At 38.1% G+C, this 6,657-nt stretch overlaps 1 pseudogene; it reads right to left on the bottom strand.

Moving 5' to 3' along the window:
- Positions 1-868: 868 nt before the first annotated feature.
- Positions 869-1,874, bottom strand: LOC149230109 (putative calcium-binding protein CML16; annotated as a pseudogene).
- Between the last annotated feature and the right edge of the window lie 4,783 nt (positions 1,875-6,657).

Genomic DNA, 6,657 nt, shown 5'->3' with positions numbered 1-6,657 from the left:
AATGACGAGTTAATGGCAAATAAGGGCATTGGTTGCATCTCATTTTTTAGAATCACTAGAGGTAAGTACGTAATTGACTAGATGAGGGCTAGTTGCTAGCAGCAATGCCATAGGTAGTGTTCATCCACGACCTTCTAGTAGCCAGCAAGCAGAATGCCAGTTATCGACAACATTGGTTGCCTTAGCCTCATTAGCTGCTAGAAGTACTGGTTGCCTTAGCCTCGATAACTGGCATTCTCATAGTTCATTGCAGCCTTGGATATATTCTGTGAGCTGATGTGATGTTCTTGTTATAGTTCACTGCAACCTTAGATATATTCTGTGAGCTGATGTGATGTTTTGTCTGCGGCTACAGCTTAGATTTGGTTGTCACTTAGTTATAACGATTCAAAGCTCATCATCTCAGTTCATTGCAGCCTTGGATATATCCTGTGAGCTGATCTGATGTTTCGTTTGTCACAATGATTCAAAACTCAATTATTATTTCTAGTTTTAATTTTCCCGCTGTCAGTTCTGTATATGAGCCCTTAAAAAAACCCATAGAAGCATTTGATTTTACAACAAAATGGAATATTTCCCAGTACATATATGTTTACATTCCTGAATCTGAAAATCATCTACATTCCTGAATTTGAAAATCATCTAGGGTTCCGTTAACCTGAAAATAATCTAAGAGAATAGATTTATTTTTGTAAAAACCTCCCAATTTTTAAATCGCACATTTCTTTTTTAACAAAAGCCACACAATTATTGGGGTTTTTCAAGAAAACCGAAGCAGGATTGAAACACCCTTTGAGGATTCGTGGTATAATATCAGCAATCAACACATGTTCTGATTTTTATTTTAGATTTACCCATAATACACCAATGAAACACTGACACTTCGCACTTCATTCAAAATGAGACATTGACAACATAACATATAAAAAATCATACAGCCCCCAAATATCTCATATTCGGGCCCTGGTCTAAAGCCAGCGGGCAACTTAACATCGATAGAGAATAAGTCATCGGTTCTTTGTCCCTAGGCCTACCTATTGTAGCAGAGCAATCTCTGAAAGTAATTTAACAATGGGCCAGAATTCGGTCCTGGCCCAAAATTAAGTTAAACCCCAGCCCATAGAAATCCACAAAAGAATGGTAAGCCAAAACATATTTCTTGCCAGATAACACAATAATTACAATTTATAAAACGCATCCGCAGACAAACAGAAACACAAACCCTATTTTTATTTACATCAAAGATGCTTTGAGATAATCGACCGAAGCAGAAGTGACGGCAGCGGTGAATTCTGCAAAGCTTATTCTTCCATCCCCATCCGTATCAGCCTCGGCAATCATCTCAGTGAGCTCTCGGAAAGACAGGGCATGGCCCATCTTGGCCATGGACCGCGCGAGCTCCGCCGCCGTAATGTAGCCATTACCGTCCCTGTCAAAGGAGCGGAACAACTCCATCAGCTGCTCCTGGTTATTCGAGACCTCTGCCGTTACACCGGGGGCGATCAGGCTCACCAGTTCCGGGAACTCTATCAGCCCATTGTTGTTTGTATCCACGCGCTTGATTAGGGCATCTATCTGTTCGCCGCTGGGCTTCAGTCCTCAGAAAGCCCCCCAGCTCTAATTGCGTCAGGCTTCCGTCTGAGTCAAGATCGAACCTCGCAAAGATCTCCTTTAGCTCCTCTATTTGCTCCTCTGAGAGGCTCTTCTCGCAGCCCATGGGGATTTGGCCTCCGAAAATCTGCGGTTCCCCGACCTTTCTAATGATAAAACAGAGAACTCCAGCACCAGCGACAATCTTAGCAACTGTGTTGTATCAGCGCGTCCGTTCCTTCCCGCAACAGTCCATAACGCAATGCGAATTATCTGTGTCGATTGAAAATTATGCATTGCAGCGCGCGGGTGACAATTCGAATTGGAACCGTAATAAGGAGCTCCCCAGAACAATACACTGCGGCTGCAATAGCTCGTCCTCGATCGGAGTAGTCTGTCAGGGGATGTCAGGCCCCATTCCCTGTGATCCGAATCCGATTTTTTGTCAGGCCGTGGCAGGGAATGTCAGGATTGCCAGGGGAGGGTGGCGGAGAAGCGGAGAAGGAGGGTGGCGGAGGTAGGGGAGGGTGGAGACATTCCCGGTGACCAGAGCCGGACGATTTTCCAGCCGGTGACGGAAAACGGGCCATTCTACCGCCTAGTTAAACTACTCCGTAAAGTTTCATGTCTCCTGCGCCCATACCCGCGTAATGGGACATACTTAAATAAAACACGTGTTTCCATTCCGGTCTGTGCATCACTGTCCACTTAGCCATGGTATAACTATAAATTATGGGGAGTTTATTCCCACTGGTTAGAGTTGAAATGCCTACCGCGCCTCATACGTGCGTAACGGGACGTAATTTGATGCTCATTGTTACAGTCATGAGCCCAAAATATCTATTAAAATAATTTTTAACTTTTTAACAGAGAGTATTAAATGTGGATACGAAGATGTTTTCAAACGCTAAAAGTATGTTAGATATTTTGAAACGTTAGAAGTACGTTACCTGGAGAGTCACGCCTGGGCTCATATTTTACAATCCAAACTAAACACGTGCTTTCGCTTTCTTTGGGTAACTATTTATGTTTTAAAATGAGGCATGGATTTTCAAAAGTTAATTGGAAATTGTTTGATTGGGAAATTTACTTTTTATGATTTGGTTTTGTAGATATATTTTACCATTATTTTTATGAAATTTAATTGGAAATTAATTAATTTGTAGATTTGAATTGTTAAAGTTATTGTTTATTAAGTAGAGTTTTGACGTAAATCACATTAAAAAAAAATTTCAACGCGTTTTGAATTTATTAGTGTGGTTCATCGTCAAGAAAATCTTTGTCGACATTTGTCAAGATGAACCACACTAGTTGGTTCGAAACACATTGACAAAGGTTTTGCTCATTTTGACAAAGGTTTTCTTGGTTCGAAACACGTCAACAAAGGTTTTCTTCATATAATTTATGCCGAAACTCTACTTAATAAATACTATGGATCACAGAAGCCTCAATTCAACAAAGTTATTGTTGTTGGAAATTTATTCTGATTAAATTTATTTACTTTACATATTTTAAAAATATTTTAATAGGTGAATTTATTTATGTATTTTAAGTTATGTAAAATTATAATTTTATTCATAATTATGTTAAAAGGCATTTTTATATGAAGTTGGTTGGGAAAACACTGTTGAGCCCGGCCAATTTCCCCGCTCCATTTTCGTTGTTCTTTCCTATAGAAATTTAACACGGGGTTTGTTTTTGTACAGGGTCTGTTTAAAACGTCTTGGGGCACATGGTTCTGTCGGTATGATAACCTCCTTCACGCCAACGATGATGTCGAGCAATGTCAAGCGTTCCTCTTCACATGTAGAGTTCTGCGACAATTGTCTCTATCAGTTTCTCCAAATTGCCCACTTCTGCTTCCAGAGGCATGCAATTTCCATCAATTTCCATCCTTCACAAATGCAATACTATATTTACAGACTCCAAGTTCCTCAAGAGCCAGACTCGCAATAGAGACCTTTTCGTCATGATCAACGTAAGGAACTTGAGAGGTCAACCCACTATCACTTGAATCTCTTAACTTAGCGTTTGGCTTACCAACCGAATGATCTTGATTGAGAACAAGAAGACCCACTAATGATTCTGCCTTTCAGTGCTCTAGAGTTCGGAAGCGTTTATCAATAAAACTAGATCCAAACTTCTCACATGCACTCAGGTTTCCAAGCTCTTTCTGTTGAGCCAATTTTCCTGGATTGAAACTTACTGAATTCTTCCAAAATTCTTGCTCCTGCTTCTTAGTTCCTTATAACAAGGCAACCTCACATGAATCTGCTGTTTCGCTAGGCTTGGACTCTGAAAACATGACGCATAACAATTAGAATCTAATGGCTTACCCAAAACCCTTCCACCCAAAGAACCTGAATTCCGAGAAATCCTCGGAGAGCTATTGATTGCACGATGCAATTGGTGTGCCAGGTCTTCGTCATCGACAACAGAGGATACTACTGTCACCTCTCCCTTCATTTCCAACTCCTCCATTTTACTTTGTTTGTCTGAGACCTTTGTCGAACTCACTTTGTGCATATTTATCTCCCTCTCCTCCTAAGCAGCGAGGGCAACTGAATTCAGAGCATCCTTTGTAGCAGTGGTTTCCTTCACTACCCTAGTCAATATCGCTAGACAATCATATTAATGGTAAGGATTCTAATCTGCTTCAAGAAAAGTTGAAAGGTACATGTTATAGTCTTATGTTGAAAGGGCAACTATTTTTGTATTCATATTTGGCAGGTCTATCTATGAAATTTTTTGAATAAAATTAAATAAATTAAGGCATGCCTCTCACTAGTCTAAATACAACAAGAACTCAATTTCAGGGGTGCAGGTTTGTGTCTGTATATTATAAATATTAGGCAGTGCTCATTTCTTTTACAAGCTTGGATAATGTATACGGAAAAAATGAAGACCTGGGGACTAGGTCCAATGATGGGGTCGAACCAACCATCATGGATATATGTCATAATAGTTCACATGATATTTATCGCACAACAAATTCTGATATCATGAAAGAGAACATGTTGAAAATGTAGCCTGGCCTCCATAACTTAAAAAAGAGGGATTGAAGACCAAGGATTAGATCTGAGAAAGACAAAGATGAGTATGGGGTTCGATAGAAACAGATCAGACAACTCCATATCGAAATTCTCAAGCTGAAAGAAGAGAATGAGACCCCTCAAAATATGAGAATCAACGAATCAAGTCAGATAATCAATTCACAGGAACATATTTCCAGTTACACTATTGGATATATTGATTTATAGTCCAAGGTTGGATCAAAACATTTTCCAAAGGAATTTATTGAAAGTAATGATGTTTTCCAGAAAAAAACTTTAAGATTGAGGAAGAATTAGAAAATGAGATTAAAAAGGCCAGAATTTTCATAAGGAAATTGATGATTTGCAAAAAACGTTTATCTGCTTAGAAGAAGAGAATATGGCTCTCAAAACATATTTGCATAGTCCTATTAACAATAATGATGGGGCCAAAACATTAGTATGTGACATGGAAAATAATAGATGGGGAGGAACCTCTAATTATTGATGGAAAACAAGGATTTGAGAAATCATGATTCTCAGAAGTCTAATTCAATGCAAGAGCAAATTACCCTTTTTCAAATGGAACTGCAAGCTAAAAGTGAGCTTGTTGAGGTCCAACAGAAAAAAAAAATTGGGGATCTCCTATAAGCACTTGTAAAAGGAAATTGTGAACGCCAAATTAACGATCAAGCATAACAGATGTATGGAAAACCAAGGTGATGCGAATTCTTTGCAGTTAGAGGTTGTACATGCACAATAAGTAAAACAAAATAAACAAAAGGAGCTTTCAGAAAAACTCACTGAAGTTAATAACTTTCACATTATGTTCTCTACTATGGGAAGGGAGAATGAAATCACAGTACATTATTGGTACTGAAAGCCGAAACATTTGGTGACATAGAAGGAGACTACCATGACCTAAAAGAACAAAGAAATACACTATCAAACAAGTTAGAATCATATGCCAAAAACAATAAAAACAAAAACCAAGATATCCAAGAAGCAATTGCATCACTTCAAATCCGAAACAAAGTATTAGCAGCACAAGTGTTAAATACATTAGAAGGATATCGTTTCTTGAAGAGGAAATCAAAAGATCTGCAAGAACATAATAATGGATTTAAGAGGGAGATGGCCAACCTGAAAGCTTCCATACTAAAACATGAAAACTTTACACATGTTCTGGAATCAGAAATGGCTACACTTGTGAATGAGATCGTTTGGGGTAAGCAGTAATTTCATTTTCTGCTAAAATAATTGTGAGGTCTTCCAACAAGGGATGGAAGCACACACAAAGCAACAATTAACAAACCCTGATAGATGGAAAAGTCTCAAACAGGAATTTGTTTTGCTTGAGCAACTCCTGTTTCACTTCAATGAAGAGATCACATGTATCAAGGAAGAATCTAATAGAGGGGTAAAAAAACATAAAAAACTAAAGGAGGAAATGGAATTGTTGCAAATTTACCTGTTGTATTTGCGTGATAAGAATATTGTATTTATACAAGGAAAAAACCTAAATGAAAATAGAGATAGTAGTATCAAAGCATTAAATGAAACAACAAACATTCTATATTGCAAACGATAAAATCTTTAAGTAGAGGTGGAAGACGTTAGAATGGATAAAAGCAAGCTTAAACTTGATATCTTGATATCGGAGATCTCATAAACCAATCACAGTTAAACAGAATATTTATATCCCAAAACCAAGTGAGTGAGTTGTTTTCACTGAGGCTGGCCTCTGGTTCTAAGGCCAACCCCCTCATGAACTAAACTATGAAGTTTCACATAGTCAATGATTTACATAAATAAATAACATATTCATCAAAAGTTGTACTCATTAATAATAAGAATGCACATACATTGAACTAGGGAGCTGACATTGGTGGGGGATTTCAGTACATTAGAGCAGAGTGGAGTCTTAGTGGCTAATAAAACATCAGACAAAATGCGTTATAACCTATATGATGATATTTAGCTGGTCTTTGGGATGTATTTGTGAATTTTCATTATATATATGTGTGTTATATTA

The sequence above is a fragment of the Pinus tabuliformis genome, chromosome J, assembly GCF_031772625.1.
Source record: "Pinus tabuliformis cultivar Carrire ecotype Pingquan chromosome J, CPIR1, whole genome shotgun sequence".
Taxonomy (NCBI): Eukaryota; Viridiplantae; Streptophyta; class Pinopsida; order Pinales; family Pinaceae; genus Pinus; species Pinus tabuliformis.
Note: the sequence above shows the minus strand (reverse complement) of the source record. Positions and strands in the feature narration are given on the sequence as shown.